Raw genomic sequence first — 26,545 nt, 5'->3', positions numbered from 1 at the left:
TACGTGTGTGTGTGTGTGTGTGTGTGTGTGTGTGTGTGTGTGTGTGTGTGTGTGTGTGTGTGTGTGTGTGTGTGTGTGCATACATAGCCCACACCCTCCTGCAAAAAGGTACTTCTCTTCTCATACGTGTGAATGTGTGCATATCTGTACATACAGTGTCAAGGTCTGTTGCTACTCATGTGCATCTTACTACATGTTCAGGACTGTATGTTTGTGTGTTTGTCCATGGGTTCTTGTGTGTGTGTGTGCGTGTGTGTGTGTGTGTGAGTGTGTGTGTGGGACAGGTTGTAATTTAGCAGGGGAACATGGAGGCTCATGAAGGGCCAGGACCCAGGGGAGCCATCAGGCCGAACCGGCCGTTCCCCGGGACGTGCCCTGGGAAGAGACCCGATGTCACTGGGATAAAAACAACACACACGCCCTGTCAAACAGCAGGGAGGATGGATGGATGGAGCGAGAGGACGGGGGGGTGATAAAAAAGACGGGAAAGAGAATAACGACCGCCAGGATTTAATGGACAAAGAGTGAGATGGATAGATACAAAAAAAAAGAAGGAAGAAGGAAATGAGACAAAGTGGGATAGGAAGAGATGGAGAAAGACCAATGAAAAGAGCTAAAAAGTGTGAATGTGCAACCTATGCTCCCACTGGAAATAACACGTCATGACTTGGCAGAGCGTGACACAGATTCTGATACTGTAATGGTTTAAAACAATACCTCACACTTGAACCCCCCCCCCGCTGCTGCATTCCCAAGTGGACGGCTAATGGATAGCAGAGAATAGTTTTCAGGATGGAGGTGCGATTAAGCAGAAATCGAATCAGCGTTACTTATCAAAGCCGTAAATACAAGTCAAAAGTCAAATGTTCTCTGTATGTGGTGTAGACCTCTTGGAATTGGTCAGAGAAGGAAAAAGAAAGCAATATTATGTGTTTTGTCACAGATGTCGCCCCCTACCGTGCCGAATCAGTCAGCATTAAGTACCAGCACAGCAGCAGCGGCAGTCCAACATGTATAAAAGCAGACTCCGATGACAGCTGAGTTGGATAACGTGATGGCTCGAGATGAGTCAATTTGCTGCAGTCACTCTCGCACGGCTCTCTTTATCCCCCGTGAGCCCGAGCATAAATAATAAGGCAACATCTGGGGATCGTCCACCCTTGCTGAGCTGCAAAAGATTTACGAGGGACATATTGGATAGATTGAACCGTTTTGACAGATAAATATCACCATGAGAAGCTGAGCACGGGAGGATTCATATACATTTTTCTGTGCGGCTATCTTAAACGTGTGGATGTTAGGGCTCTAATTTAGTCTTAAAGCGGGTGTTTTCTGCGCTGCTGCTCTGCATGACTCGTTGCCCCCCCCCCCGCTGCACCCCAATTACAGGGACTTCCTAATGGATATCCTCTTGTCTCTGCTCTCTGATCCTCTACTGCTCCTCTGGGATGAGGCCTTCTGTGTCTTCAAGCATGTGTGTGTGTGCTGCATTACTATACTCGTATGTATGTATATATGTATGTATGCTCTGTAACTGGATAGGACTGTTTTACACAAGCATCCTCAGGGCTGATCCTTTCAGGTTGTACTGGATGACCTGGTGACATGGTAACTGACATCTGACCCTTTGCAGTGGTCCGACGAGTGAGCCACCTCATGTAGACTCATGACAATAATTTTAGTTGAAGTCATTCCTTTAAATTTTCAAAAGATCTACTCCTGTGTCTTGTGGTTCTATCGTAGTGACAGTAGAGTTTATAGGATAGACCAGTCATCACTAAATTTAAGAATTACACAGCACAGAACAGCAGATGGGGCGCAGGAAGGGATTTTTGCACGGAAAGGAATACGCTATAAAAATGCCAAAGTTTCGTGCTGTTTCAACCGGTCAAATGAGGGAAAAAACACAAGAGCTACTTTCAAGTCCCAAAGGTAGTGACACATATAGCTGAGAAGTTTAGTCAACTCAAGGAGAAACAGCAGCAGACATATGGATTAAAAACCTGTCTAATGTCTGGAGGAGCTGAGTCAGACAGTGCTCGTGTGTGCTATGACCACTTAATGAAAGCGAAGGTTATAATCATTTTGCAACTCAACTTTATACATCTGGCCCAAAATTTAAGAAATACAGAAATAGTTTCAAGCCTTTAAGACTCTTGTGCGCCTTCATTTGGCTAGCTGTGCAGTAGGAGGTCTGCAGGACTAAGTCATTAGCTCTGCGGCAGGCAAATCGGTCAACCCTCGGGAAAAATAACTTAGGAAAGTGTAGTGATAAAATCCAATGAGTCTAGAAATGTTCTGATGATACCTGCTGTGGGCCAAGTCCATCCAAGGCTTTAGTGTATTCACTTTCCCCCTTCACAACGATTCCCAACAGGTGTTCTTCACTTCCTGCCCCCCATCTGACTTTTGTGCACCATCAGGATAACACGACTGCAAACAAGCTATACAGTACTATACTATTATATATTATGCTGCCATACTTTACTATACTAAACTCAGCTATATTATGCTAGGCTATACTATACAATTTGACCTAATGTTTTACATGGAGATCTGCGATATTCATATCTGTTCTGGTGACACTGAACCTTTATGATTTTGTGGTGGCATTAAAACATCTGCAGCTTGGCTTTGGTGCTTTGTTCTTTTTTCAGAGAGATTTTTAAAAGCTTAATCTTTTGTCAAATGCGTAAAATCAGTTTGCCATACGGGTTTGTATGTATGGGGACTATATATAACACTAATTTATTAAGTGGTTGAGCATAATGTCCGACTTTCTTTGGAGTAGTCTTGCGTTCACAGAAGGCTCTAGATGAAACCATTGCACTAGTTTCAGATTAAGGGGATTAGTTGCACACCAGCTGTTGAATCTCATGGGTGACAACAATAATATGAATACCTCCCTTTGTTTGTATCCCCCATAATAAAATAGTTTCACGTTTTTGCACCCCAAGATTTAATCTGATGGGTCAGAGTCCATTCATTCATCTGATACCTGTGAAAACGGCTGTTGTTTTTCATGTCGATGCTCATTACCTCTACGCTACTAAATCTCTGTCAGCGAGGAAGAAACACCCAGTTTTCTGTACAACTGTTTTGCTGCGAGTTCCAGGAAAGGTGTTCAAAGCCTCTTCCTTTTCTCAGGGATCAAACAACGGAGGGATATTTACTGCTTTGTTTGGTACTGGGGCAGAGGACCGCATCATTAGATGCAGAGGGGAAACCAGGGACGCTACACTTCGTCCTAAGTCATAAACAAAATGTGTGACAGCAACATCGCAAAGGACTCAAGCTATAGTGCAGTGCACAGACAAAAACACTCACACAAAGGTGAGACAAAGCAGTGGCTGGCTCAGGAGAGAATCTGTTTTTTATCCACCGAATATATGAAATGGAGCATCAGATTTCCAGGCTGCTTCATGACTGAAAATTGCGTTCGTCAAAACCCATTACTGGAACATTTCACACTATACATTCACAGTAAGCCTGTAAGCCTGGAGACTTTCCTTGACCTCACACCTTATTCTTTATATGGTGGCTCTCTGAACACCCACTATAAAAACACAATCAAGGAAAGGCACAATAAAAAACAGCTATATTTTAGTCTTGCTCCAATGTCATAAGGGCATATGGCCAGTTACTATTTAATGGATGGCTATCAGTGCAAAACACTGATAAAATATCTAATAAAGTCCATTATGCGAAGCAGAGGTCAACAGAAACAGTTGTTTTATGGCTTGAGTGGGCCGTTAAAGCACACCTGTGTGTTTTTCCAGGTAGCAATTAAAGTCCAGAGTGATCGCTACGGTTGCTCCGGTCGTCCCGTTTTATATAAACATCATGAGAGATGTGACAGACGTTTCATTATGTCTGAATCAGTAGTCACTATTTGACTGTTTTATTTGTGATGGTAACAAATATGTAAGGAGAAACCATAATCTTCTTTAAACATACTTGATGATATACAGAATGAAGTTCCAGTCATTTAATTTAATTTAATCTAATTTCAACAGGGAAAATCAGCTCTATTTGTACATTCTCTGCGCTCCATGAACTTCTCAGAAATGTATTATGATGGTCGAACTTTTATGATGTTGTCACATGAATATAGATACCAACAATTCTTTATTAAATGTGTAAGATTATTTTAAATCTTTAAACAGAAAACTACATTCCTGAGAAGTCACCCAAAGAAGCTACTTGGGGCCCACTTCTGTTTTCTGTTTCTACCAAGCGGCATGTTAAAAAATAAACGGTGATGCAGATTACTCACTTCTGTTCTGTTCTGACCTTACTGGTAATATTGGTGCGTTCCATTCGCAGCGTAAGTCGGAGCTGTGATCGACTTCAGACCTGAGTTGACAGAGTTCCAGTACAGCAAGTCGGAGAACCAGACTCTAGTCAACTAAGCCATTGTTAGCCATAGCTAGCAATACGGCTATACAGCTAACAATACATTATGTGGTGTTGTGCACATACAAACACGGAAGCAACATGTCCACAGATAGAAACTGCACACAAACAAGACTTAAGGACTGATAAACTACATATTCTACAAGCATCATAGCTGCTATAGGAGCAGCAGCCATCTTAGGTTTTGAGGTAGCGGCAGGCGAGGTGTGTGTGTGGCCCTCTGCGTCATAAGTCCAACTGCAGGGGGAGTTCCAGTTGATATTTTACCAGGATAAGAATGGGAAATGACATTGAAATGAGTCACTTGGATGAGTACTGCAGAGAAACTGAAAGAGAGATTTTTTTTTAAGGATCCTGGACCCCTCTGTTCATGTGAATATGTTGCATGTTTTCTAGCAGATATATGTATCATTTATAGTTTTATAGAATACTTAGATATTAGTCAAAACAATATAATTTCAGGCTCAATCATAAAATCCGGGTCAGGACAAAACAAAATGGAAATGTCACTAAAGACTTTAAGCTTGGTGCTTTTTGAGATACTTCTTTGTGGGCTATACAGTTGTACTCCAGGAAACTAGTCATCATAATACAAAGGTATATAATGGGGATACTGAACAAGGTGATGAAGGAGACCCTGAGCTACTCTGTCTGCTTCAGTGAGAGTATTTTTGTTGATTTATTGATTTGAGTGCAGTATTATGTGCTGTTGTCATCATCAGGCCGTTCAGTTGCTGCTGCTGCTGCAGATAATTAAAACATCCCATCATGATAGAGATTAATAGTTAAGCCGGTAGAGTAATCCTGCCACCTATCATCTTTCTATTTTATGGTAATTTGTTTTTGTTTTGTTTGTTTGTCCAGCCTCTCCCTGCCTGGTCTTCCCTGGCTTTTCTCGGTCCAGTCCTGTTCTGGCAACAGTTGGGGAGCTTGGCTGTAGCGGCCGTCTCCTCATCCAGATGAATAGCGGCCGTTCCAACGAGCAGTTGTAGGGGTGTCTGGGCCCCAGGCCCCGGGCCCCAGCTGCTATCTCAGCTTCGCAGTCAGTCTGCTGAGTGTGAATATTCATTTAGCTGGCCACATAATCATAGGCTCACCGATGTTTGTGTTGCTGCCTCAGGGGTTTACGTGGAGGCTGGGGGGCCCATTCAAGCACAAGAGGTTCGGTTTATTGCCAGCAAACAATGTAACACTTTTTCAGGATACGTCTCTTATGAGCACTACATCATTGTGCCGTTTCAATGAAATCATTAAATAATAGCACATCATACCGCAGGATATTGGCTCATTATAACTAAATGTTCTCTGTGCTGCCGGGATGTTGTCGGCAGGAAAATGTGAGAGAAAACCACGAATTGCCTGACATAGCTCACATTATGATCATATTGTACACGCGCATAAAAATTCTCCTGGAAGAAGTTAACCACAAAATTTCATCAAAACCTTGGTGGGAGCTGGAAGGTCTGACAGGAACCACAATAAGTAGCTCAGGGCCTTTTTGGCCCTCATGAGGCTTTATGATCCTGCAGGCCTGGATGGCACAGGGATGTTGAACAGCTTCAGCACCCTGCTCTACTGAACCAAGTAATTCCCTGCCAGTTGGAGGCTTATAGAGCAACCCTGCTCCCTGGGAGGACGCCTTTCACAGCTACAACACTGACAAATCACCATTTTCATGGCTTGACTTCCCCTCCAGAGCCAGGGCTCTTGCCCCCATGGTATACTTAGGCAGAGGGCTAATTCCCGGGTGTCTTGTGCCCAATGCTGTTAATAAAATTGGGACCTCTGACTGGGCAGGAAAAGGCTCTATTTTGGGGGATAGGCGTAGAACCAGATGGTCAAATGCCCACAATTTGCTTTCCTCTGCAAATTAGGTTGGATGAAATCAAGGCAGCTGCTGGGGAGCCGTGGGGGATTAGAAGGATACTGGAAGTTGTCATTATTTTTGATTCAAACCACCAAAGGCACAGCAATTTCTTTCAAAACTCTGGGAAAATCAAGCTTATGGAAACATAAAGAAAATTAAGACTTGACGCTACAGTACGTGATCCCCCTAGCAATCTCTCAGTGTGTGCAGTAATTCCTCTACATGGCAACGACAGCTTTGCAGATTTGCGGACAGCTCCTTCGGTATTATACACCATCTTTGGATAATTCATTCAGCCTGTTTAGGTGAACATACCACAGAGAGCAAGTGTGGTATCCGCTTTCCTTTCCAGTGGTCTCCTTTTTCTGTGCCTCCTCCCCTCGCTCTCGGAGCGAGCGGGGGCGCTTGGTGGCGGTAGAACGGATCCTCCAGGTGATCGAGTTTTCAGCCAAAGCACCTTGAATAATTCAGACACGTGGTGGGCGAGCCTGCTCGAGTTTCGCGGCTGATTCAGATTACCATGTGTATACAAACAGATGGAAGCGCATACGTAAGCACACGTACACTCGCACGTACTCTCCTCTGCGTAAAGTACACACACACACACAAACACACACACACACATATGCAAACACACTTCCCAGTATTGCCAGGCTCCTGGCTATGCAGCTTTGTGGGAGGCTATCTCACACCATTATCTGGCTGTATGGGCCGGCTCCCTCCCTCACTATCTGTTGTACAATCAACTGTGGCTTCAAAACAACTTAATCCCTCTGACTGGCACACTGCGCTGTGTTGTTGCTATGCCGGCTAGATGTCCTGCACCAGGGTACAATTTCACACCATTGTATCCCACTCAGTCCGGTAGTTATGTTTATCCTTAAGGGTATTATGGAAATGCATTTTTCCCCTATGATTGACCAGCGGCACTTCACTGATGATTTAAACATACTTCCTTCATGCTGTGGACACCTCAGATTTATGGTGCCGAGCACAGGAACTGGGAGTCTTTTGTTTATCAATTTGGGTTCACGGCTCCAAAAGGCTTAAGCAAAGCCTTTGTATGCCTTCACCACGGCTGCGTACCCCGTCTGTGAACATGTTTTATGTGGCGTAAATGTGAAAGGAAAGGTTAATTCTGTAGTGTCGAGACGTTGTCACTTTAAATGTTGTTGATTTTGTCTCTAATAGACAAGTTCAGTTTGTTTATCTATTTGTCTGAAACGGTGACTTTTATTATTCTGTTACAGTTTAATGCAATGTTTTTCTATCATGTGAGTCAATGTGTACGAATTAAGTAACTTAGTCTGAGTGAATATAATGAATCTGGACTTGTAGCTGAACCTTATGTGTTTATTCAATTATTATATCTCAAATTAAGGGAACTTCTACACACTCAGTAAGGTGAATACCTCCATCAAAGCCCAACAGTCTCCTTAAATTCAATCAAGCCTGCTGAGTCTTAATTCATATTTGGATCAGCATCAAATTGTTCTCACTAGATGTCAGCCAACTTGAAATCACGTAACTCACAATGTTAAAAAAGTGAGGAAACATTCGTAGATCCGTCCCTATATCCACATAGGCACCAAAAGTTAACAGGGTCCATTCTGGACCGAGACCGATCTTCTGTCAAAGTTCCCTGGAAAGCCATGAAGCAGTTTTTGTGTTATCCTGTCGACAAGCCAACCAACAAACCATCAAACAAACGGACATGGGTGAAAACATAACAACCTTGGCGGAGGTAATACAATGTTTTTTCCAAGAGTTTATTATTCAAGTATCAAGAAGAAGAAAAGGAAGAAAAAGAAGATTTCTTTTTTTCACATATCACTCAATGTGCAATGTAGTAAAACTGAATCTCTGCATTTAACCCAATAGACCAACTTCAGATCTTTGCCAAGGGCACTGACAAGAGAAATTAAGCTGTATTAACTATTAATATATAAAAGCAATGCCTTTCAATTTTGTCGGCTATTTTGTCCTCTGTAAGACGGCATATAACCTAGTTTATATACACTGACTCAACATCAGGTCAATATTCTTGGCAAAATTATTTATTTGAGTGAGCCGCATGTCTTGTTCTGTTTTCAGCTTGTGGCAAAACTCCCCAGTATGATACAAAAAAAGATTTGAGAAAAGCCAAGAATTTCTTCTCCCCTAATCAATCGTCTTGCAGCCCCTTGGATTTATCATCCTGTGAGTGTCCTCGCTGCTGTAAAACACGTCTGTGTCAGGTAATCAATAGTAGAAATAGAAGTATTCATATTCTACACTTTTAATACTTTCTCTGTCCTTCATTGAGGTAAAAGCGTACTGAAAACGTCAAGAAGCCAAAGTAGTGATTATTTGGAAGAACTCCGTGACATACAGTATTCATCCACCCTCCTCCCAGCATGCCACACGGCAGCCCGGCTGGCGTCACGCCCGTGGGCTGTGATACCGGGTGATGTCACACACCTGGCCGGCCGCTGCTGCAACGGTGACACCCGATCATGTTTGGCATGGCCTTGGTGCTGTTCATGGATGTTGGTACAAGTGTAATGTGACAGCTCGTTCCTTTCACATGGCATCCGTCTGATGTCGTCTCTACACACGCTGATAGGCTTATGCTACTCAGTTACAGCGCTCTTCACTTGCCAGGACACGGGAAACGCAGATCCATTTGGATCACTTCTGTCAATTGGGTTGGATGGGGTGTGCATTTTGGAGATACCGCTGGCTGCTAATGCACACATTGCTGTGGAGCGGCTGGTGTAGTTCATGTTGCAGTTGAAACATGAAAAGTGAGAAGATGAAACATGGCATATCACGTTCACTTTACATACTTAGTAGCGGACTTCTACGCCAGGAGGTGGAGGAGGAGGTTGGTAGCATTATTACAGGCCACATTCTATCAAACAGGTGACCACCGCTGGAGTTGTGTTTTTGTAGGATACCATGGGACATTTCCAGCTGTGTTTGCAACAACCAAAACTGGCTATTTGTACGGGAAGTCAGACCAACTGGAGTTTGCAAGGACATTTCCTCCTGTTTATCTGGTGACCAAACTGGGTGTTTTTTTTAAAAAAAGACATGTTGTTGCCTTGTTTGTGGCGACCAAAGCCGGTACTTTAAGCCCGAACATGAGCACAGTGTTGTGAGAAGACAGAAATAGAAGCTTGGATCCAAACAAACATAAAGTTGCAACATAAAGAAACATTTAGTTTAAACTTACCTGTCTTACTGGTAGAACTGCTCTACTAGACGTAGTACAGAGAGTGACAAAGTCCCAAAGTAGACAGTGTTGAGTGGAGGGCCTCACACAGGACTTTCATCCAGGAGATCAGGGTTTGTGTTCTGTGTGAAACCAAGCATAAATTATAACCAAGTAGATTTAGCGCATAAACCTCAACACAATGCTGTTCCGTGTTAAGCAGGAAGGCTTTAAAGAGCACACTGTGTGTCTGTATGAGTCTCTGAGGATTGTGACAAAGCGGCGTCTGTATTTGACAACCTTGGATGAGAGCGTGTTGAACATTTGTTCATTTATTCACAGAAAAACCGAACCGAAGAATGAAAACGACAACAGATAAAAAGCAAAATGTCTGAACCGGAGGGGGAAGAAATCCTCAAACATTTGAGCAGCCTACAAACTCAGAATTCAAAGATCTCCAGCACACTCATGGAGTTAGATATTTTTATGAAGTTGTTAAAATGTTCAGGCTACATTTGAAATCTCTGACAGCCCACAGTGATCTGAAAAACCAGACCAACTGGTAGCATTTAGTTAATATTGCCATTTAACCCCATCTAACACCACAACTTGCTGGCAAATTTTTATTTTGCAGACCTGTGCACACTCCATGCTGTCACACAGGCAGGATGACAGAGTGGCGTGGTTTACAACCTGCTAAGAAAACAACTATTGGCCTGAATGTTGCGATGGCTATGGGAGAGCCTCTGGGCTTCCACCACCTGCTCCATTTCTCACATTCTGTCACACCTTAGGGGACATATCTCATCCGGTCCACAACCCAATTACTCCACGACACGTTTAACTGCCACCAAACGATGCACAGCGGGGGTGCAAGGGAGCCGCACAGAGCCTGGCTGTTGCCATGGCCACTGTCACTCAGCAGATTTCCAAGGATGGAAGGAGATGGAGAGAGCTCTGTGATTGGTCATCGTACTATTTTGCCCAACGGAGACAGGAGCGGTGCTCACAACAATCGCAGACACTGTTGTTATGCAATTGAGCAATTAAAATATGCACATTTGTGAAGACTGGCTGGTCTTACTTGTTAAATTGGAAGCATGTCAGCAAAAGAAGTCAGGGGAGATCTGTAATATCTGTCCCTCGTTTGCATATCAGATAAACCATGAAGTAACACCATGCGCTCCCTCGTATGATCCGTGAACATATAAGTAAGAGGCAGCACTTTTATGTGAGAAGATAAAAACTGAACGAGAAAGAGAAGGAGACAGGTTTCTGCTGTTCTGAAGTGAGATAAGACATGAACCGCAACAATAAAATGTCTGGAGTGTGTTTCCTCTTAAACGCTCAGTGCCATCATCAGGGTGGCCAGTTCCTGGTAGGTATGAGAAAAAAATCCAAGTTTCACAGAAAAGCTCAGACAGAGATGCAGGTGAAACAGACATGCAGAGACACAGAGGAAGAGAGAATGAAAGAGCACTCCATACCACACACAGAGAGGTTTTCCACCTGACCAGTAATCAGACATGAATGCTGATAAGATACCGACTCGTCTCAGCCAAGAACCAAAAGTGTTTTGTCAGGGGTAAAACCAGAGAAAAACATCTGAGCGTACCACAGCCCTGAGGCGGCGAGCAAAAGCTCCACAAAACAAACAGAGGGCACTTTTCTAAAATGTATTTACAAACTATGTTTAAAAATACATGTGAATCACAATGTGGACGATAACAATATCTTACAAGAAATGGACGGTTTTGAAGCTTCCAAAAACTAGTGCTGCCTGGAGCACTTACAGTTTCAATTCCAGCAGACTGACAGCTTGTAATACTTGTCATTTTTTCATTATGCTTGATCGTGCCTGCATGTTTTGTCACTGATTAAATGGGTTATTAAAAAAAATCTTTAAAATGTAACATTTTGGAGGTGACTGTGTGGCCTAATGGTCCGTCATCTCCCTCAGATCCATTCTGGCTTTACTTTTAAACGCACTAAATTGTATTCCTTCCTTTATCATTACAATGAAAACATAACACGTAGTATAAGGGGTGCGATGTGTAAGAAACTGGCCACCTGTCAAATTCACACTTCAAACAATTAGGGGGGCAGCATATCACCGGAGTAACTTCAATCTGCTGCCAACATTAGCTGCTGATAGCTCAGTTAGCTCAGTTAGCTCAGTTAGCTGACTCTGTCACTCTCAGGGCTCAGAGCACTGGGGGAGTTACAGTGCTGGTCTGTTAGCATGCTAACTTCAGCAGATGTATCTGCAACACAATAAATAAAGTTTCACATAAATGTACTGAATGCTCAGGGACGAGGTCAAGTTTTGTTCACATGACATCTCGTGATGGTCCCTTGACTTTCTGACTGTTACCCCAGAAGATAAAGCAACAGGCTGAACAGTAACATGATGGATTCCTCTGGCTCTGAGCATTGTTAAAAACATTTGGGGAAATGCGAGTACACAACTCAACAAATTCTATATCAAAAGTTGAGTCAATTCTAGACACTTTAATGCGAAAAAATGTTGTATGAATGTCAAAATGTGCATCATAAAATAAACACTGTGTCCTCGAGACATGTCCCTTAGGTGACTGTATTTAGAGCTGATCAATGTCATAATTGTGAGTAATTCCTGGAAAGTAACAAGAAAATCAATGAATCATAGAGCTCAGCTTTCATATTGATCCACATCCAGATTTCACACTGTGGACCAAGTCCCTGTGCAATACTGATGAAGTCATGTCTTCCTATTTGCTTCTTCTCGCTCGTGGTGACAACATCGACAACAGGAACAGGACCTGACTAACAGTCTCATTTCCCCCGGGCTCTGCTTCCTCTGACTCAATACCTTTGGGTTGTAAGAGCAAGACGCACAAGAACACACACAGATTCACCCCCGCAAAGGAGTACACAAGCTAACCCTTCCATCAACCTGTAATTGCATTGGCCTCCAACTGAGACTGAGAAACAGCTCAAATGGTCAGCAATAAATGTCGCAGTCTGTCCGCTCTCTATCAGGGGACTTTTTGGGCATCAAAGCAGGGGAAACTCAGCGGCGCTCAATCATCGTGGAGTGCTGCAGGGCAGCGCCACAAACACACTGCCGAGGCCAGATACCAGGCCAAAACTAATGTGGAACGGAACCCGCCTGGGTCTTTTAACCATCGGACTCAGAGATACTGTACAAAAAGGGGGAGTACTAATGGGGACCAGAGGTCTGCGGTCTACGTGATGCTGGCCAGAGAGACCAGACGGCCGATGACTGATCTGGAAGGAGGAGGGAGTGATGTGGGGGGAGGGTCATTAAGGAGCTGCTCCGGCTCTAATCATAGAATAACACTCCTTCCTTTATCTACCTTCAGCTCCATCTCACCATGAGAAAAAAAAAAAAAAAAAAAGAGTGTAATCCAAGCCCTAGTACTGGGTGAAGTTCACCGATGAGTCTCAGTAAGGAAACATCTGCAAGCCATCCACTTGGAATGAGTCTCAAAATAAAGGGGAGCTCGCCCGAAAAGAGGACGATTAATTGGATTATTTTGAGGAGCAGTAGTTTGCTGTAGTCATTACTTGAATCATTTATTTACGTTGTGCAAGAAAGGCATGGCTGCAATGTGTCATCTCAGAAAGTAAATCACCATCCTGCTTGCCAGAGTAGAAAGCATAAGGTCGCCTTGACATTGAGTAAAAAGTTTGGCGTCAAGCGTAGGGAGCTGGCTGTAAATCCACAGAAATCTCTTTAAGTGGTCTGTAGTTGAAGAGGAACTCCCAACGCAAGTCAGTGTGCTGTCTGCCTCTGAAATATCGTATAGGATGTGTGAGTTGGCTTCGTTCAGATCATTTGCTTTGACATTTTCATTCCTGAATGGTGAGCAGACACTACGCAGATCTTAAACTGATTAAATCGGCCCAGGGATGGAGCAGGGAGGGCATTAGTTAAGAAAACAGAGGTGAAGGGGGCCGAGAGCGACGGGGGTCCAGCTTATCGGTGCTGTGAGCCGGGTCGCCCTTAATTCATTCTGAATTAGCCGAGTCGTGTGTGCTGAAATAATCACTCCTCTTGTTTATTTGCTCAGGCCCTGGCACAAGTCGGTATCTTGCTGCCTCATGGTCGTCTCCTCCCCACTCTGCTCTGTCTTTAAAACAAAAAAAAAGACGCTGATTTACGGGGAAACACCGGACAGAGGGTCACTGGAACCTGTCTGACAAAATCACCACTTGTTGTCTGTAAGCTTTGGCCCTCAATCAGCAGCTGGGGAACATGATTAGGCCGGGTAACTGACAAGCCCTGCAGGGAAAACCTGCCTGTCAGAGCAGTGTTTTTAATAGCCTGAAAACGCAGGAACTCCCTACAGAAAGTCACACCTCAGACCGCATTACTTGGCCTTGGTATGACAGGCAAATAAGGCTATGATTGAAATGTAGTTATTACTCTGAGCGTGAAATGACAGCATGTAAACCGCAGTGAAACATTAATTGGCACTGCAACGGCTGAACTGTTAAACATAATAATGGAACGACACAAAGACACATGTTCCAAGTTTGACAACCTGCCTCGCACTTTGCGGCAGTATATAGATACGTCAGTTACGCTTCTTTCAGCCATCATCTATGACAAATTTTCATTAGAAATCACTCCGGATTGTCTGCGCCCGCGAGGAAACCATGAAATCGTACCCAGCATGCCTCATTAATTTGCAGATGTGCTGACTGATTCACTTATAGGGCCGTGTAAATATCCCAGAGACCGAACAGAGCAGATTACAGGGACAATCCAGACATCAGTGCTCTGGTTAATTACAGTCATCACTCAGAGGAGGAAAGTAGACATGTGTTATTAATGAAATAAAGCAGTGGAAAGCCTTGAAGGAGGTGAATGTAGTTTCATAATATCGAGACAGTACGTTATCAGTGTTACTTTTTAACCATAGTGACGAAGATGAGAGAGCATGAACGTCATCAAACTCTAACCGTACAATTTTGTTGATGAAATGAAAACTTGCCCAAAAATCTGTCTGACCAAACCAAGCAGACAAAATATTATAAACTGTGTTTTTCCATGAAGACGTTGATTTTTCAGTGTTTACGTCTGGACGGGCAGAAACTGAGGTTTTTGGAAACAATGACGCAGACACATATTGTCAAACGCAAACTCTGAGTATGTGTTACAATATTAGAGTATTTTAGTTTGTACAGTGTCTGAAAGACAGAAATGGACATTGATAATATATTAGTGCAAAAGAGGGAGGAAAAAAAGGCTGCTGAAAATGTTTTGCTAACAAGTCATCCAGTATGATTCTGTGAAGAGCAGACACATTTCCCTGCCTCACTCATGGTATTTTCTGTGAGTTAAGCCACAAAATATTGTCATCTACAAGGGAGACCCTGCAGAAGAAGTTTAGGTCGTAAGACACACAGGAGAGAAAACAATTAAGATAAGGCCCCCCGAGGCACAAAGTCTGAGCAACCTTGAACTAAATAGTGTGAAAAAAATTGGCAGACTTTAAACAGCTTTCATTTATTAATGCCAGACAAAGTTACTAATGGATTTCTTTGACTTTAAGACTTTAATCAAAGCTTGACAAAAAAAAAAATGATTTGGTTTCACTAAATGTGATAAAACTACAGGTTACATTAAGGCCAAGACTAAATAAAAAATGAAGACTATATGTTGTATGATGTAATAAGGAATAAAACACTTCCCTCTGAATCTACTTGAGTCTGACTCTCAGGTTTTTTCACTGTTTTGATTCCTCACCTCTGGCCTCATGAACTTTTCAGTTTGCATGCATATCACGTTGGCACAGAGTCTCCATTTTGATTTCCATTGTGGCCGAGTCTGTCATTAAGAGCGCAGAAACAATGGCTAGAATGAGCGGTGCCACAGTAAACAGCTCCCCTGTGAATCCAAGCACAACAGTTCCACATCGCGGGAGTGGGAGCGCAGACGGCTACGGCGCGCTCGCTCTCGAGCTGCAAATCATATAATGACATTATTGTGACCAGTAAAAGCTCATTCCCACACAATAGCTCTAAATCACAACATAACGGAAAACGGTGGGTGTATTTGCAAAGATGATGTGTGAGAAAGCAGCCCGTGTCTTATTTGGCCGTCTGTGCCCTCGCTGTGACCTCTCTGTGGTTTACTGGGATAGGACAGATTGTGCTATTGTGGGTCCTGAGTGCCAAATGTTGTCTGCCAGTTGCTCAACAAAGAGTACCACACAATTTGGGGGGCACTCCTTAGAATATGCTCAGCGAGATCCAAAGAGACATTTATTGGCAGGGCCGTGTTTATATAACTGTGGCACATGATAAAAGACATATGAACGTGTCATCGTGACCTAGATGACTGGCGGTTTCAAACTTCCATGCTTCATCACCTCTTTCTGCTCCGTCTTATACATGCTTTCAACAAAATTCCCCTCTGCCATCACTCCATCTACCCTGCTGTTCCTCATCTTGGCCGGCATCACTGGCCTGTTACAGCAGATTCAGCTCACACTGGGAACTCTGCTAGTGTTCAGATGCTGGTTTAAGCAGGATTCATTAAAGGAGATTATCATGCTTTTTGTTATTTTCGTTCCCTTTAGTATTTTATAAATGTTCTTTTGCATGTAAAAGGTCTTGAAAATTTAAAAGATAAAAGTCCGCTAAAAAGAAAAGCTCCTCTTTCCCACAGAAAACAAGCCTCGTCAGTAATTCCGTGACTTTGTGACATCACACTACGTCACCATGTCACACACTTGCATAATTTCTGCCTTCTGGCTAGTTAGGCATGTAGGTATTGATTTGTCAAGTCTGCTCTGTTGTTGTTAGCAGTGCTAGCTCAGGCATGAGTGAACTGACCAATCAGACCAGGAAGGGGCGACCTTAAAGAGACAGGCGCTAAAACAGAGCGTCAGACTAAGGGGGAACACAGTGCTTTAAATTATTACTCGACTTCGTGGCGAATATGTTTGTTAGCTTTCTTGCAAAGAATCAGAATAGAAAATCAATAGTAATCTCATATCTGTGCAGTTAACATACAATGACAGCCAGAAGCTTGTTAGCTTGCTCACTGATAAACACATATGTTGTTTGTTGTGAGCATGCATGTTGTCAGCAGAGCTAAAGGAGCCGATTGCATTAGGGTGATATTTAATTGTGCGTAATGTGTAAAATTTGCATACTGCAGTGAAGGCTACTTCTTCCATCAGCAGTATGGATAACAGTTGGGCCCTTGGGGTGTGGACTCAGCAGTCAACAGGCAGAGATCTGTTTCTGCCTCCTGGGCTTCAGGTACATGGAGACATTTTACTACAATGGGCTGTTGGTTTTGACAAGGAACAAAGTGTCAGCGGGATAGATTGTGTAATTAAATTCCTGAGGGAACTGATTGACACATTGGAAATTTGCTTTTTTTTTTTTGCTCTCTCGTCAAGAGTTAGATGTGTCTAGAGTTTCATGTTTGATACCGCTGTCATGTTTTTTTTAAGCTGAATATGAAACTACAACCAGAAGTCAGTTAGCTTATCTTAGAGTAGACACTGGAAACAGAGGGAAACAGCGAGCCTGAGTCTGTCAGCATTTCTAAAGGTCATTAATGCACATGTACTATCATTTGTTCAAAGTGCCAAAGTAAAAATGACACGTGGCTATCTGTTTCCATCTATTTTCAGTCTTTATGCTAAGCTAAGCCTACTGTCTGCTGATGCACCTTCATACTGACATGAGAGTGATATCATTATTCCACTCTCTTCAAGCAACCCAATATGCTGACAGTATTTCTAAAAATGTCTAACCATTCCTTTAAAAATGACACTCTCACCTCCCGTGGTGATGAACATGCACTGAGTGGTTCAGCTGCACCACAAGCAGAGCAGTCTGTGAGTCAGTATTCAGCGCTTTGTTGTGATCATTTTCTGCTGCCGGAGCAGGTGTGGACGTTGCAGCGGGCCACTAATACCAGTTAAAAGAGGCCGAGTGAGAGCTACACTCCTGCTGCTCTCACCTGTCATCACACCACAAACAACACCACTGCACGAACCAGCTTTTCCACTCAATTACACTCAGCGGCTCTGTAGTGGCTGCCACTGTCAGCCACCAATTTAATGGCCCACTACTCTGCATATTGGCAAACACTCAACTTGACCCTCGTCTTTTTGTTGTGAGCTTGTTCAGCTGTCATCGCAGCCAAAATACAATGAAATGTCCAAATAAGAACCGTGTTAGGAGATCGTTTAAAAAAAAATGTAGGTGTTTTTTAGTGTCCTAAAACTTTAACGGCATTAAATGTTAATTTGAAGCATCAAAACATGGGCATCCTTTTAGGTTGGTTAGAAGCCTGTGTGCCAGCTGTCTCCAGACCACACCGCGACTGTCGCTGTTATTTAAGACAAGAACCGCTCACTCACACTTACACACACCACTGTAGTCACAGAGGGATTAAGCTGCTCGTTTGTAATCTCACCCTCCAAGCACGCCTCCTTATGTGAATGAGTAGATTACCTTCAAGTTAGAATAACAGGGTGACATGTAGGGTCTATGGCAAGAGATACAGAGATGAGGACACTGATGTAAAAGACAGCTACACTGTACTCAAAGTTAAGAATCCAACAGATGTGGCTAAGTAAAAGACGTCCCACCGCATTTTCTTAAATAAAAAAATGATTATGAATTCATTGTGGGTATTCTTGAAGTCTTACCAATGTGTTAAATACAGCTATTATATAAACTAGCGAGAGGAACAGCAAACACACACCCTGAGCTAATCAAAGGAAGTTCACTTGAACAGGCTTCACAGTTTCCAGAAACTGCAATAAAAGGAACTTCCCAAAAATGTGGCATAACGTCCAGGGGCTGCACCGTAAGTACTGCGTCACACAGAGTGCCGAATGCCTGATGCTCATTCTTGGCTCCTCAATTTTTTTGTTTTTGTTAATCACTGCTGTAAATGTCCCATCAAAGAAGTGAATGTTAACCCTAACCCCCAAACCATGATCTTTTCCGAATCCTAACCAATTACTTTTTTGCCTAAACCTTACCAAGTATTTTAGTTGCCTGAACCTAACCAACAACCTTTGCTGCCTAAACCGAACCTAAGTGTGAGAAACACCCTCGTCTGGATTCCAACCTGGGATGCTGCTCATTCAACCGAGATGTCAATATCCATTTCAGATTGCTAATTCCTGCATTTTACCTTGAAAAGACAACAAATCCCTGCAAAATCATTCTGTCCTGTTATACTATCAGTTCATTCAAGCAGAATTTCATTACGCACACTGCTTAAATTAAAAACTGGAATCACATCTGTGAAAAGTCCACGTGAGGTCTGCTGTCACTGAGTATGAGATGTGATGAAACTTTATGGGCGGCATGTGTTTGCAGTCATCCACGAGTAACAACAACTAATTGTTGCCATACTTATTACTTAGCTAATCACTGACAAGCCTTTCGTCGAACGTTTCCAATTAAACGTCACTTACTTTATATTAAATGACCTTTTTTTTGCATCAATAGAAGGGGCCTCTGCTGCTCTCTGCCAAGCCTCTACTCTCCCATGTGATGTTAAATGAGAACAATGTGTTTGCCTGTTTGATGATAGCACTGTTCTGTGGCCAGCGCAGAACACCCAAATTCGGAATCTGACCTCCTCGCTGAAAAAAAGGACATAAAAGCTCAGTCAAATACGCACATTTGCAGCGACAAACAGAGCTACATACACAAACAGAATAACACAGACAGAGACGTCACAGACATCTCTCTCAGCGCACACACACACGTACGCTGTATCCCACCCAAAAAGGAAATTACATGACGCTATCGACAAAAACAACGGCCCCGGAGAGTGACTTTAATAAACTTTTAAAACCTTGTGTGCAAATTTTAATAACATGAACTATACCCACAGTAATCCCTCCTTCCAGCAAAACCAATCATTCTAAGCTCGACCCTTTTTGTTCAGCGGCCTGGTTTTGGTCACGGCTTGTTTCCAGCAGGATGCTCTCATCAGAAACTTCATCTTTATATTGGACACAGGTGAAGACATACACAATTTCAGCGACTACACCCTTTATCATTCCCCCAACAAAAGCACACAGCTGGCTCGGCGAGCCCGCCGCATCGACACAGTGTGTCACAAACGGTTACATCTGAACCCTTAAAACGCTTCCTGTGCATTAGCCGGCATCTGTTTTCTATTTACCCGCCTCTGAAAACGCCCGACCATGGGTAAGGAAAGTACCTGAGAAAGAAGGGGATCAAACCGGCCGAGTTGTTGTAAGAAAGTGGAAGAGTGTGCTAATCCCACTCGTTTAAGAAAATGCTTTTAGTGTTGTTAGTTTGCCAGGGTCATGACCGGGGGACAACAGTTGAGAGTGTGTTTTCTGTTTGCTGCTTCCACACTTCTATCATAAGACTACACGCTGTGTTTATTATCATTTTGGGAAGACCTCTTGAGGTGATTAGGAACTGTCTAAAGTCCTCAAATAGACAATCCCTGTCTGTGTGAGACATATGTTTTGTCTTAAACTTTAATAGATGACAAGACACACAAGTGTAAATCCACCATGACATCACAGTGGTTTGTGAAGCCTTGAGTTAGGCATTACGGCCTTCACCATCTTGGCTTCTTGGAGCCATATGCGACCACATTTGGGTTAGCGGGTGGTGCTGAGAAGGATATCCTGATCTGATCCCACTGAGAACCCCAGAACAAGCCATGTAAGCAACTTCACAAGGTAACCAGGCCTCACAGCATTCTCCCCTATCGTATCATCTTTTTCTTTTTACTGTCAATGACTCTACAATCATGCTCGTATTTCTGCTGTTTTGAGCTTAATGTGAACGTCAGCATGCTAAAATGCTAATGCCGATGTTAAGCAGGTATAGTGTTTGATTTTTCATGAAAACATTTGCCAGTTAGTGCTGAAAACAAAGTACAGCCGAGGCTGATCGGAGTGTAAAGCGTCTTGCAAGCATGAAAGATCTGAGGATCACCAAGGCGGTTATAAATCATCATCGATCATCGCTTGCATGAATAAAAATGTTGTGAAACTTGGACACAAAAAATGAAAAATTAACAAAAAACGTTGCTGGATCCACATCAGGAAGCAGCATCAGGTGTTTTCTTTCTTTGCATTGGAGATGACAATGTGATAAAACGCTTTCCAAAACTGAAACACATCCACTGACAAACAACTGATTCTCTTCCAAATGCTCCTCAGCCTCTCCAGTGACTGATTGACCTCTTGGGGCTTTCTCGACACGAACCATTTTTCCCCGCTCAGCTTGTTATTTAAGACGGCGTTTGATGCCTGAGTTGCCGCGTCTCTCATTTGGCCAGGTTGCTTAACAAGCGATGAGAGGTGAACCGCGTGCTGGCGCATCATGTTACAGCTGGGCGGGTCACTCGGGTCAGGCACAGGTCACACCTCCAACAGTGCAGCGCTCGCCTCAGTGCTGGGTGTAAAAGTCAAGTCGGTACCTTCTATATTCAGGACAAGAAGCAGGCTTTTCTTACTGTGTGACCATTGAACTTAACAAAACTACAATTTCCGACTTTCCCCCCAAAAATAAGTCACTTATTTTAAATGAAGTGACCTGTGCTGTAACATTAAAACAGCTTTAAAGGACTTATGATTTCCAGACGTCAGCTTTAGTCTGCAGGATCAAACAATGCTGTACGTCTACCTCTGTCCGCCACCTGAGCTCCTTTTTTGTTAAGCTTTCCATGTGTGAGTTCCGCCTCTTTTACAATGTTAAACCCGTCATGGGGGCTGAAAACGCGCTATATAAATTCACTCCATTATTGTCTGCATATGTCGGCACCATTGTGTCTACCCGCGCTCATTGTGCTCTGCAGCATTTCTCGACTAATGGCTTAAACAGAAGGAGAGCCACCTGAAGTGGAGAAGAAGGTGTTTCAGTCGCGCTACCGCACTGCAGAAACGCACAAACGTGAGAGCAAATGAGCTCAGCTTTACTCAGGCACTTCAGCAGGAAGCGCAATAAAGAAGGCGTCTAGGTAACAGATTTTACGGTGTGTGTATCTTGTTAAGATTTTTTATCCACCTCGCAGAGTTGCTGAGAATGCGCGGTAAGAATGCTGAAACCCAATCGTAGGTCCTGCAGCCAAAAACGCTGAACGCTCCATTCGAGTTGCATCTTGGCTGTTCGATGAAGCGGAACGTTTACACGCTTCATCCTCCCTTCCTCCCTTCCTCCCTTCCTCCCTTCCTCCCCTCCTCCCCTCCTCCCCTCCAGGTGCCTGCCAGTGTTTTCACTTTCCGAGGGCGAGCGGCATGCGTTCCCCTGCAGCCCCGAGCTGTATTTACAATAAAATAGTGGAAAAATAAACGCTCTGACCCGTCATCTTGTCATCACCGTCAACAGGTTGAGCCACTCTACTCTACTGCAGTGGTGGGTGCTGGTGTGCAGCACACATGCAGACACATGCACACACGCTGTAGTATACGCTCATGAAGAGCTAAACTGTACACAGACCGAACAATAACTGACACACATACAAGCGGTTTTCAAGGGCACACAAATATCACATTTGTCCTGTTTTTTACTCTCATTGTGCCGTGGTCTGTTTGTCACAGGGGGCATGGTGTCAGGAAGATAAGGCCAACAATGCACGAGGGAACACAAGTAGCACAGAACAGTTTACAGCGAGTGTTTTTCGAAAATGTGCATGCGATATTTCGATAAGGGACAATGTAAACTATTTGGACTGTTCTCAATAAACACGCATCCATACAGCAATGTCAACTGATGGCAGCTGTGCTTGGCTCACAAAGCAGCATCTTTAAAGCAGAGGGTGCTCAAACTATTCTGAGGTTTGTCTGAGGTTACAATGGCTACTAGAAAACCAGCAAGTCACTGGAAATCAGTATTTAATGGCCAGAACAAGGTGCCAGGATTCAGCGTCCGATCCAAAGAGATGTTTACACGATTTGGATCAAGTGTTCACTGTAACAACATGATATCATGGGATGTGTATGAATTGCATGCCACATTTAAGGACATTGTTCATGTCATGAGTATGTATCTTAAGCTAGATAGGCCATCTCTGTGCAACAGGATCTGGTAGAGACAAAATGGTGTGAAATGAAACACAAAAACCCAGAAATGTGTTGGGATAACATATGAAATGACTCCAGACATTGGCATATTACTCATAAGCCACTTCATGATACCAGACTGACTGTAAAAAATGTACTATTTCCACCACGCAGATAATAAAGTAACCCTGAAATATATTAATGAATATCTGAGCCAAATGCTCAAGAGCTCTGGGCCGCTGTGTTCGCCTATAAGGAAATTCCTTTAATATTTCTCCAAGCATGTGAAATATTTTGGCCAGTGATAATAGATTCAAGCTGCAGCAGCTACTTAAATTGATGGACTCATTGTTCTAAAGCCGTCTGAACAGAGTAACATGTTCTGTATTATTCGTTACCCCTGACTGTCACAAAGAAGACATTCACAAATTCTACTTTTCACACAGTCTTTTTTAAAATTCATCATCCAAAGTATGATTTATATTGCCTTTGATGGTGATTTTCTGAAAAATAGCGAGCTTTTTTTTCCCTCCTCTCTCCATCTAATCAGAATTCTGCATTTTGAAGGTTCCTCCCATATTGCTCTCTTGGCCTTCAATGTTTTTCTCTCTCCTCCACTCAAAATCCAGATCCAGACAATCACCAGGCGAGCTGTCATTCTTCCAGCCTCTGGAATGTACGAAAACCTCCTGCTGATTTCACATGTAAAAAAAAAAAAAAAATTACAAAAAGGTCGAGGGAGGATGGGAATAGCATGGCTTTGTTTGTGACTTTCTGGCATCCACTCAAATGGACTGTTAGGAGTTATGGTCTCCGATTGATTAGGAGACGATGTCATACACATTACTGTGTGAAACAGCGCTACAAAAAAACACAGTGGGAGACAGGAAGGGGACTTATCGCTTTGACTTTGGCTGATTCAGGCCAGAGGCAGCACATTAGGACTGCAGACGAGGCTCTGCTGCCACACACGATTCATTTTTGCTGCTGTGACACACAACGTCACCACTGCAGTACCTGGCAGAAGTGTTGGATAACGTTTAATTTTGTTTTGATGATTTGTCAAAACTGAACATTCAGTTTTCAGTGTGGTGTTATCAAAACAATGTGCTTGTGGTCTGGTTAGGTTTAGGCACAGAAACAACTTGGTTAGAAGTTTTGAACCCGGCTGGTCCTGTATAGTGGAATTTCTCCTGACAAATAAAAACCTGGTTTTCTGCTGCAAATTTCCCAAACATCTCGTCAAAAACATCCCAAAACACAACATGGTAACTGTTCTGCCCAGCTATCACCCCACTGCCATGTCCTCCTGACAGAAAAGTCCGCTCATTTACCAGAAACATGAATGTGGTATGACGTGTCTTGTAGAAATGTTCCCATGAAATGTACAAATTTAACATATTGGTGGTTTGCAGAAACATACGATGTAAACATTTCATTCTGCCGACTGGAACATCGTTCAGAAATTGAAAAGAAAGGCAAAAACTGGATCAGGTCTATATTCTTTTGTTTTCACACGATCTCTTAGATTGGTTAAACTGAACCAGTACAAGACCACTGATATAACTTAATTTGCGATAATGAGTTCAGCATGCAACTTCCAGCTGCATTCTGGAAAAAAAAAAAAAGCACCCATCCCTGCTTCACCCCAGACCATGTTTCCTTTTTCTTTCTTTTTCCCCAAAAGTTTCAACATCACAGCTGCTCTCCTGCACTGACTTGCAGTGCACTTCCATCTCAGGAGAATCACATCAACGTCATTTCTATCTGATTAATCATAGATCAGTTCCGGGGTACTTTCCTCGTTCCCTGGTTTGTTACAATCCTATACATGCAGCGCAGCATGGACACTCTTATCTCTGTTCCTACATGTGCGATCTTGTTTTCGGAGCATTCTTATCTATGTCTCCAAACTCATGTACAGCACAGATCTGCAATCTGCGCACAGCTCGAGGGACTTTCGTGGAGTTTGTGGCGTCTTTTTCCGAGCAGAAATTCCATTAAGAGTATACATGCAGCACTGTGTGGCGATGCATGTCACCTTGAGAGCTCTGACAGTTTGATTGATAGTCTTGTTTATCTGGTTTGCTGCAACATGTTTTCTCTGAATAATAACAAACAGAATAGAACGCAATGAATTCATGGACACGTTTAGGTGTTACTTCATGCTGATTTACATTTAACAGTTTCACAGTCGCAGTTCAAGTCTCAAGTAAAGAAATGCTGAAATGAAATTCGAATTTGCCAAGGACTGCAGTGACAAATCACTGGAACTGGTCTAGTGGATAGATGGCTTCAGTGGCCGTAATGTGATCCTTTGGGGCAACTACAACTGTCGAAGTTACGTCCACTAAGGGTCTGACATCATTATGACAAACAGTTCCTCTGGAGGAAAGACCTTTTTGTTAACTAATAAAATCCTTTTTTGTGTCCAGAAATAGTTAAAATTCAAGAAGTCGTGCTGTAAAATCTCATGAGGCAAGTTGTTTGATTGTCTAGGACTAGATTGTCAAAATGAGCTAAACAGTCAGCCATGACTTAGGAAATGAAGTCTTGCAGGCAGTTTAAAACTCTTCTCTCCAAATCGTCTTTCTGCAACATCTGACATCTCACAATTTCAGAACCAGACTTCTCCTTGACAGATTTTCTGGTTACAAAACTGATCTTATTATCTAACAAAAAAAAGGATTAAAATACATCCCTAATGCTGTAAGACGCTTAGAAGACTGATTCCAAAACTCTTGTTAAGTATGAATCAATTGCATACTAAAACATGTGAAAAAAGGCCCCAGGTTTATAAACACCAGAATACCCCTTTAAGTGTAAACATAGACTGCACCTGGGCTGACCTGGTGGCTTAAGAGTTAAGGTGCCAAGCGTAAAACTGCAACATCCCTGATTCACGTCCGGCCAGGGACCTTTGTTGCATTCTCCATCCCTCTTTCCCCTCATTTCCTGTCTTCTGTCTAATAAAGGCACACAGTAACCTTAAAAGTATCTTTAAAAAGACACAGCACAACAATGCGCAGATAGTATATCTATAAATATGTGTCTAAATTTCCTGACTCTAAAAAAAAAAAACAAGCAGTGCATCATTATAGCGCACAGAGTCGGGAGCCTTAACTTCATCCTGATTTTGATGTATTGAGGAAAGAAATTTACTGACGTTCACATTTAAAACTCTATTTATTTTCAAAGATTAATATTCAGATTTAAATATGGGCCCACATGTGCTGCAGTTTGTGGAGTTCAGATGACGTCACCTCTCCGTTCCAAAACTCCCTGTTCCTCAGCGATATTCATCATGCACACACAGGCCTCCACTGCTTACAGCTTTGTTTTGATCACCACGAACTCGATTCATATGAATTTACTTCGCGGAAATTACCCGGGAACAAGAAGGGCTGCGGGTCTCAACTGCTCCAAAACCTTTAGTTCCTCTCCATGTACATTTCCCAGAAACACTCAAGGAAACGCATGTTTACCTCCACATACATAATTCTGACATCGCGAGGCTGGTGAAATATTTGTTTCTCACAGCTGAATCATTTTGAGGTAATTGGGCCAATACATCAGCGACGTACAGAGGCGAGGCCGAAGACTGACGCGCCATTCATCCAAGTGAACAATCATCACATGTACATGTTTTTCTGTTAGTGTTAGAGGAGGTGTTGTTCGTGTTTGCCGGGTAAGCCGATAAGAAATGTATTGCTCATTTGTCTCCACGGCGCTGCAGTATACATCATTGTTTTAATGGCACTACAATATGACTTCAATTCTTGAGTGGCACCGAGTGAATTGGATATAATTGACGTTTGCCTTGCCCAGATGGCTGCGTGTGTGTGAGTGTGTATAAGAGGCCCTGTGTTCCACTGTATGATGTAGGGGCTGTGTTTCTCCCACCAAATCACGCTCTGGCCAATGTCACACTTGTGCCTCGGGGAGTAAATATCCCTGGGAACCAAGCCCCTGATGAGAGAACCTCCATAAGTAAAAGGCACACATGTAGACACACCC

At 43.0% G+C, this 26,545-nt stretch overlaps 1 long non-coding RNA gene across 1 annotated transcript in view; it reads right to left on the bottom strand.

Moving 5' to 3' along the window:
* LOC119012708 overlaps positions 1 to 26,545 on the bottom strand; it is a 76,294-nt gene that overhangs the window by 11,387 nt on the left and 38,362 nt on the right. The window contains exon 3 of the long non-coding RNA XR_005072572.1: positions 9,501 to 9,622. This is a non-coding gene — a long non-coding RNA (uncharacterized LOC119012708). The remainder of the gene's footprint in view (positions 1 to 9,500; positions 9,623 to 26,545) is intronic.

Source organism: Acanthopagrus latus, chromosome 22 (genome assembly GCF_904848185.1).
Source record: "Acanthopagrus latus isolate v.2019 chromosome 22, fAcaLat1.1, whole genome shotgun sequence".
NCBI classification, from domain to species: Eukaryota; Metazoa; Chordata; class Actinopteri; order Spariformes; family Sparidae; genus Acanthopagrus; species Acanthopagrus latus.
This window is presented reverse-complemented; position numbering and strand designations above follow the sequence as displayed.